Source organism: Lepidothrix coronata, unplaced genomic scaffold, assembly GCF_001604755.1.
Source record: "Lepidothrix coronata isolate B3197 unplaced genomic scaffold, Lepidothrix_coronata-1.0 Scaffold244, whole genome shotgun sequence".
In the NCBI taxonomy this organism is placed as follows: Eukaryota; Metazoa; Chordata; class Aves; order Passeriformes; family Pipridae; genus Lepidothrix; species Lepidothrix coronata.
In genome coordinates, this window is record NW_016690424.1 from 33113 (window position 1) to 40145 (window position 7033).

The 7033-nt window shown below is 48.2% G+C and overlaps 1 protein-coding gene across 2 annotated transcripts in view; it reads left to right on the forward strand.

Moving 5' to 3' along the window:
* Positions 1–3857: 3857 nt before the first annotated feature.
* Positions 3858–7033, forward strand: part of FBLN2 (fibulin 2) — a 109681-nt gene continuing 106505 nt past the window's right edge. The window contains exons 1-2 of one of the 2 annotated variants that reach the window (XM_017834904.1): positions 3858–3873; positions 4232–4357. The gene's annotated coding sequence lies outside the window, so the exon portion shown is untranslated. Of the gene's footprint in view, positions 3874–4231; positions 4358–7033 lie in introns of those variants that run through there. The other variant, XM_017834905.1, reaches the window with a different exon arrangement.

Consider the following 7033-nt stretch of genomic DNA (forward strand, 5'->3'; position numbering starts at 1 on the left):
CTCAGACTCAAATGAAGCAAACCCAAGTTGAGAGAATACCTACAGGCTGTTATGATGACTGGAGACCACAGACAGTTGGGAGTCACAAACCAGACTTGCCATCATGATGGATGCTGAGCCTGAAAGTCATTTATATGCAAATCTGCACAAATTAATCTGAGGGTTTTTTCCCTAAAAATGCAAACCACGCCATTTTCTCCTGGGATCAAACTGCAAACGTTGGGGCTGGGGGAACCCAGAAATAGTTGCAGTCAGAAAACACTTCAGTGCCAGGGAAATTATCCTCTTTCTCCTGTTTCCATGTTGCTTGTACACAAGAAGAGAAAAAAGAGAAGAGAAATACACCTCCAGAACTTATGGGCTTGCTATTATTTTTCATTCTCAGGAAGAATTTCCCTTACTTTGCTAAAGGTTTGGGCTGTCATTGCTCTGCACTTGCTCTCTACCTGCTGCTGGCACACAGACATTTATTGCTTTGCAGGTCTGACAGATCAGCCCACCTTTCTCCATCAGTGACCCAATTAACTGGGCAAATTATGTCTTATACACACTGCTAGCAGAGGGCTCTGAGCTTCAGGCTTCCTCCTGGGAAAATGTACCAAAATTCTTTTCCTTCCCTTTGAAGGTGCCCCTCTGAGTGGATATATCACATCCCTGGGTGGCAGGGGCAAGCCTGTGGTACTAAACAATGTTTGGCTCAAGGGCAGTCAGATGTGCTTTCTTATCTGCTTTTCTTGTCATATATATATATATTTGCCTTTTGCTGATATTCTTATTTTTCTGACCCCCCTTCCAGGGAGCACAAAGAAGAAATATATCCTTTTCCTTGGCTTCCTTTTGGACTGTCTTCCTGAGAGCCAAAAGGCTGTGACTACTCTCAGTTCAAATGCCAGTGCCCTCTCAGCTGGAGGGCTAAACCAGCCCAGCAGGTATGGACACACTGTCAGGAACAGGCACCTCACCCATCCAAACTGTGCACCCACGGCAGCAAAAGAGGTAAATGTTTGGAAAAGACATTTATGGGTTTTAGCCAAGCAGTGATTTTCATAAAACACAGTTTCAAATTGGTAACGCGGAGTTTATAGACTTTCTGAGCACTGAAGTGGGTAAGTAGAGCTTAAAAGCTATGAAATAATGAGAACTGAGCCCAAAAACCTGAGTGTAGAAAGAGCTGTGCTAGTGAACACCAGCTAAGGACTTGGCTCTCAGCTTCTCTGTATCAGATGACACAAGTTGTTGTTGTGGGTTTGTTTTGTTTCCATCTCTGCTGTTGTGGGATTTGAGCACATTGCAACATCCCCAGCCCGTCAGAGCCTGCACAAGGGCTCCCTGTGCTCCAGAGCACATCTCCATCACTCGGGAGGGTGCCCGAGGTGTAGGGTAAGTGTTGACTAAGGGACACTTCTCCAGCTGGAGTGTGGCACTGTCCTGTGCTGGCATCACCCACAGGCTGCCACAGGCCACTAACGACCATTTCCTGCCCTCAGATCACATTGTAAACGCATTAATAGATCACAACTGTGGCTCATCTCTTGTTTAGCTGGTGAAAGGAAATCCCTCTCCTCCAGATGAAGTGAGTGAAAGTGGGAGTGCCATTCCTGCTTCACCGGGACTACGGCGAAGGCTTTCCTATGGTTCAAGGATGAGGAGAATAGCTGTGCTTTCCTCTCATTTCTTCTCAGGCACAAAAAGGTGCAGTTTGGGAGCTCATATTAACCAGCCTCATGAAGTGCACCATATGTTTTAGCCTTTCTTAATTACTGTAGCCTTTACAGCCTCAGCTAGATGTCATACTTAGTGCTTTGTTTTACAATTAAATCTCTCCTTTGGGGAGATCTTAAAACCTTTTTCTCTCGCCGTCTGTGAAGTGTAAAGGAGAACTGCAAATTTACATTACTCTGGGCAAACAAGAGTTTTGTTTGGAAAACAAGCTTTAAACTATTATTATATCAAGATGCTTTTTATTAAATGCTGTGTTGATGCTGCATAACAAGAATGTAAGAGATAAAGGACATTTTCTCTCCCTCTTCAGCAATGCCTTGCATAAGGCAAAGCTTCTGTTTATTATTTGCAGATAAAGGTCTACACAAAATAAAATAAAACCAATACCAGCTCAGGTCTCCACATGTTTTCAAGATCTCAATGCTAAGGAGGAATTTACATCTCAAGCAGACTGTTGGTAACCACTGAAGGACTTGAATCTATTCACAGCCCTCTCCCACTCCTCAAACCCACACACACTTTTTGCAAAGAGTTTTGCACACAGATACGTCTCAGCAAAAAAAAACCCCTAAAATTCTTAACTAACAGCAAGCTTAAATTTAGCCCTTCTGAGCCTCGTGTGGAGATCGCTGAAGTTCCACTGGAAAACAACTCGCTGAGGTGATTCCTGGGGGCAGGGATGGGAATACAACTTTCTTTGGCTCCACAGCTGTTCCCAAGCACTGACTAAACATCTCAGCTCCCCTGGGAGGTAAATAAGGGATTAACCACACCTTGTGGGCATTCCACCTCGGGGTGGAATTCAGCAACAGTGTGGCTGGAGGGGAGCAGAGTTGCTGTGGGGGGCTGGCACTGGGATGGCTCCATCTGGAACTGTGAGGAGCTGCCACCACTCACCCCAAATGTCATGAGGTTTTCTACTTATGGTAGCAATTCCCAACTATGTTTTGTGCTACTTTATATAGATAATGCCAAAGAGGGAAAAATCCTCATTATGTTTTCCAGTTTCTCAGTGACTGGTGCTGTCTTGTCACAGAAGCATTAGTGTTGCAGTTTCAGGGAAAATCAGTTTAATTTATTGCTGATTGAAACAGAGATGGGCCAGAAACAAAACCCTAAAGCACGTTCCTCCCCCTCTTTTCTCTGGGGTGTCACTGGGCTGTTTCTAACACGTTTTTCTTCCCAGACTAGTGGCATTTTAACCTTTCTCTGCTCCCTCTGTCCAGAGGGGCTGAGAGGGGGCCATTGTGGAACCCCCTGGGACCAGCCCAGCCTCCCCTCACAGAGGGGCCTCTGCAGCCCCCCAGCCTTGCCACAGGCACCCAGTACTAGGAGAAACGAGGAAAAGGGTTCTTTTTGTGTGTAGACACCATAAGAGGCCAAAGGCACTGCGCTGCTCCAGAGGAATTCCAAAGAAGAAAGGGATGGTGGGGTGGTGCCCAGAGGTGGAAGGGCCACTGCAGCCCCCGCTCCTCACCCCAGGCAGGGCACACTCCTGTGTTTTCCTTGTGTTAATGGTTCCCTGCTCCCTCTCCTTGAGCCAAAACACCTCTTGGAGGGCACACTGGCTCCCCCAGGTCTGCCACAGGGAGCCCAGACCCTGCTTGGCTGCACCAAAGGTGCCGGGGCAGAAAGACCCTCCTGCATGAGGAGCCCCCTGAGGGGGTCCCTTCTTGCTGGTGGGGCCTTTGGCAGCCACATGGTCACCTCTCCTCCTCCTCGGGTCAAAATCAGGGGAAAAATGAGATCCCCCTTCCTTCTCTGAGGACAGGGTTTGCACAGGGCTCAGGTGTGACTCCAGCATTTTCCCTCACCCCTGTGAGGATGCTGGACTATGCAGAACTATTCCAGAAAAGCCTGGAGGTGCACAGGGAAGTGGGGTTGTTCTGATGAGCAGCTACCACAGTGCTTTGGTAATCCCGGTGTTCAGATCTCACTTTGAGGACAACCAAAAAACCCACTCCAAACAAACAAACACCGTTCCTCTGTGACCCTTTCTCTTCCCCACAGAGAATTGTGGCTCACGCTGGAGACCACCGGGGTGGGACCTGTGGGCATCTGGGATCTGCCCACCACTGCCTGAAAATCCCTTCAGAGCAACCCTTCCCCCGAAACTGGAACGTGCTGAGGACACAGTCTTGGCTGCTACAGGTCAGACCCTCACTACGGAGGACTTTTTTTTCCTATTTATTTATTTTTTCTTTCTGATGGTTACAATACTAATGAGCCGCATTTTTCATTCTCTCAGGCATTGTTAAGGAGAAACAAGGATATAGGGATATCCCTAAACAGTTTACGTCTGTGTTCTAAGTCACAGATTAAGCACCCAGCCAAATTTCAGGGGGGAAACTGGAGACAGCTGTGAAAGGGCCATTGCTGCTGTTTGTTTTATAGGGTCAGTTGTTCCCTTCAGTAGGAACGGGGGAACCACGTCCAAGGCTGTTGACCTTTGAGCACGAGCTAAGCAGGGCCACACAGTATTCCAGCCTTGTTCCTTTCCTGCCAGCAGCATCCATGAATCCAGTGAGGCAGTACGTGCTGCGTGTGGGTGCCTATTGCACAGATCAAGCACTGCAGCTTCAGATACGGCGGGAAAACAGAAAATGAGACACTGCAGTTGGGTTTTCCAGAGCAGGTAACATTAGGACTAATTTTTAACTTTGAACTGAGATGTTTTTGTGTGCACTGGGTATATTTGTGCAGGATGAGGTCTCCAAATAGTCCCTGTGGGGCTCAAGAGCTGGTTTTGCTAAGAACTTGGGTGGCTGTGTGTGTCTGCACTGCCCGACAACAGGGATGGCTGATAACTTTCACATGTTGTTAGAGATCCATCATGGCAGAAGTCAGTGCTAACCAGCTCACATGGCCTTCAGCTTTTCAAGATTTAATCATCAGGTTTCCAGGCTCGTTCAAGTTTTTATTAGCTCCACACCTTATGCAATTTGGGAAGCCTCTAATATGAGGTCCTGCTGCTGGCTGGGGGAGAGAGCTGGTCTGCCAGCCCTTGGTGACAGTCACCCGTGTCCCCACAGCAGCCAAAACACAGCTTTACTTCTGCTTTGGATCATTTGTATTTTACAAGAAGCAAGGAAATCAGCAATGACAACTGCATACTCTACGAGAGCAGGTTAGTTTCTATCCCAATGGGTTTATTTTAACAGAAGACTGGTTTTTTTGCTGCAAGCCTGAGGCTGGGGTAGCAGGTGGCACCAAACAGCAGTTTGTGTATGGGGTAACTTTGTGACATCTGGGGAAAGCCATTCAGTGGTTTGTTTGTGCAGTGGGTATTTATTACCAACCCAGGATGTTACTTGAGCTCAGACCCTGTGTTTTTGGCCTCAGTGCAAACATTTGTATTTGAGCCATTCACCAGAGGAGAACAACGATCTGTGATGAGTAATTATAAGGGTTTATGCACTTCTTTGTCAAAGGGGACCTTGCTGTACCTTCCAAACTGCCAGTGACCCACACTCACTGGAGGCAGGTCTGTGCCTGTGTGGGCTGAGCTGGAAACCTCAGCAATGACAGTCTCTCCTTTGTCTTGTGTGTCAGCAGGCTGGGGTTACACCAGGGGTCCCACAGAGATTCAGGTGCTGGTCAGACCAGATCTGTGTGTGAGTCGTGTGTGAGGACTGAGCAGCACCCAGTACCTGCAGGGGATGAGACAAAGCAACAGCCTCAGTTAAGGAGGGGATGTAAAGGGCTGCTGGGATTTGGGATCCTGCTGGAGAGCAGAGAACTGTGGGAGGCTTAAACAGTGTTTCTCTCTGCATTTGTGAGCACTAGAGATAAGACAGAGCTGGTCTTGTTTATGATTCGAGGGGGTTTGAAGGGCTGATGTTTCTGGCAATTTTCTGGTAATTCAGTGAGTGGGCAAAGGCAGTGGGGAACTCCAGACAGCAAAGCAGAAAGCTGGGAAATGGGGCTTCCCATGCAGTGACATGCACTAGTAGCAGATGGAAATCATACTTCAGGGATGAAGACATAATCCTCTCATTTTGGGTTGGGAATGGAGTGTGTTACAGGGATTATGAACTTGCAATTGGAATCTAGACGGGAATATTCAGGCCCAGAGTGACCTTTACAAATTTATTTTGTAAATTTGGAAAGGACAGGAGGGGATCCCACACAGGCTGGTGCACATGAAAAGCACACAGAACTGATGTTGTGGATATGGGAGTGAACCCCAGTGTTGATAACAGCAGAAATAGGAGTGCACAGGAATGTGCCTGCAGGGCTGACAGTGAACACACACAGGCCGTTTTTGGGGGGTTCTGTGGCATGAGCAGTGTGTGTGTGGGCAAAGATTCTGACTCCAGCAGCAGCAGCTCCCTCTGATCCTACAGGATACTGCAGCAGGAGATGGATATGTGCTCATCTTGAAAACAAATGCAAGAACCATCAATTTTAGCTGGCCATGCAAACGAGCCACAGTGCTGCTCTGAGCAGAAATACTTCCACAAAGGGAAAAGCTCCTGGCAGTAGAAGGTGAGCAGGTAAAATTCAGCACTCAGGAGGGTATGTAAGCTAAATATCTAAGTAAAGGAATGACAGAAGATACAATTTATTTCACACAAGAAGCCTGCCAAGTCCCTACTTGCACTGAAAGGCCAATGCTTAAAAAAAAAACAAACCACACAAACTTAAGGGAGAGTTTGAAGTTCTCCCTGCCATCCTGCCTGGAGGTGGCTGTGTGACACTGCAGCCTCTCCAGTTCCATTCCTTCTCCATCCCTGCTGGGGTTGCTGCCTTTCCTCCTGCTGGGCAGCTCTCAGGGGCTGCTGCTGCTGTGTTCTCCCTGTGCCCCTGCCCCATGCTCAGATCCCAGCTGGACCTGGAGAAGAAATAGTCCAATGTCACCAAAGAGAGGCCTTTTGCTGCCTTCTCTTTGCTGTCAATCCCTCTCCTGGTTTTACTGCCTACCAGTTGCTCAGTGGGTGCCCTGTGGGAGATGCCCTGTGGGAGTTGCTCCTTTGCCCTGAATAGCCCTGAACAGCTCTGAATGTGCCCTGTCAGTAAATCAGATTCCTGCCTTGGGACAATAATTTGTTCCATGCACCAATGGGGACCAGAACTTCGCTGTTCTCATGAAGAGCCACTCCAGTTCTCAGAGTACAGCATTTTTCCACAGAGAATGTAAAGCAGTGGAACAGGCTGCCCAGGGAAGCAGTGGAGTCACCATACCTGGAAGTGTTTAAAAAACATGTGGATGTGGCACCTGGGGACCTGGCATCACACAGTGTGCTGAGCTGGAAGGGACCCACAAGGATCATCCAGTCCAACCCCTGGCCCTGCACAGGCCCATCCCCAG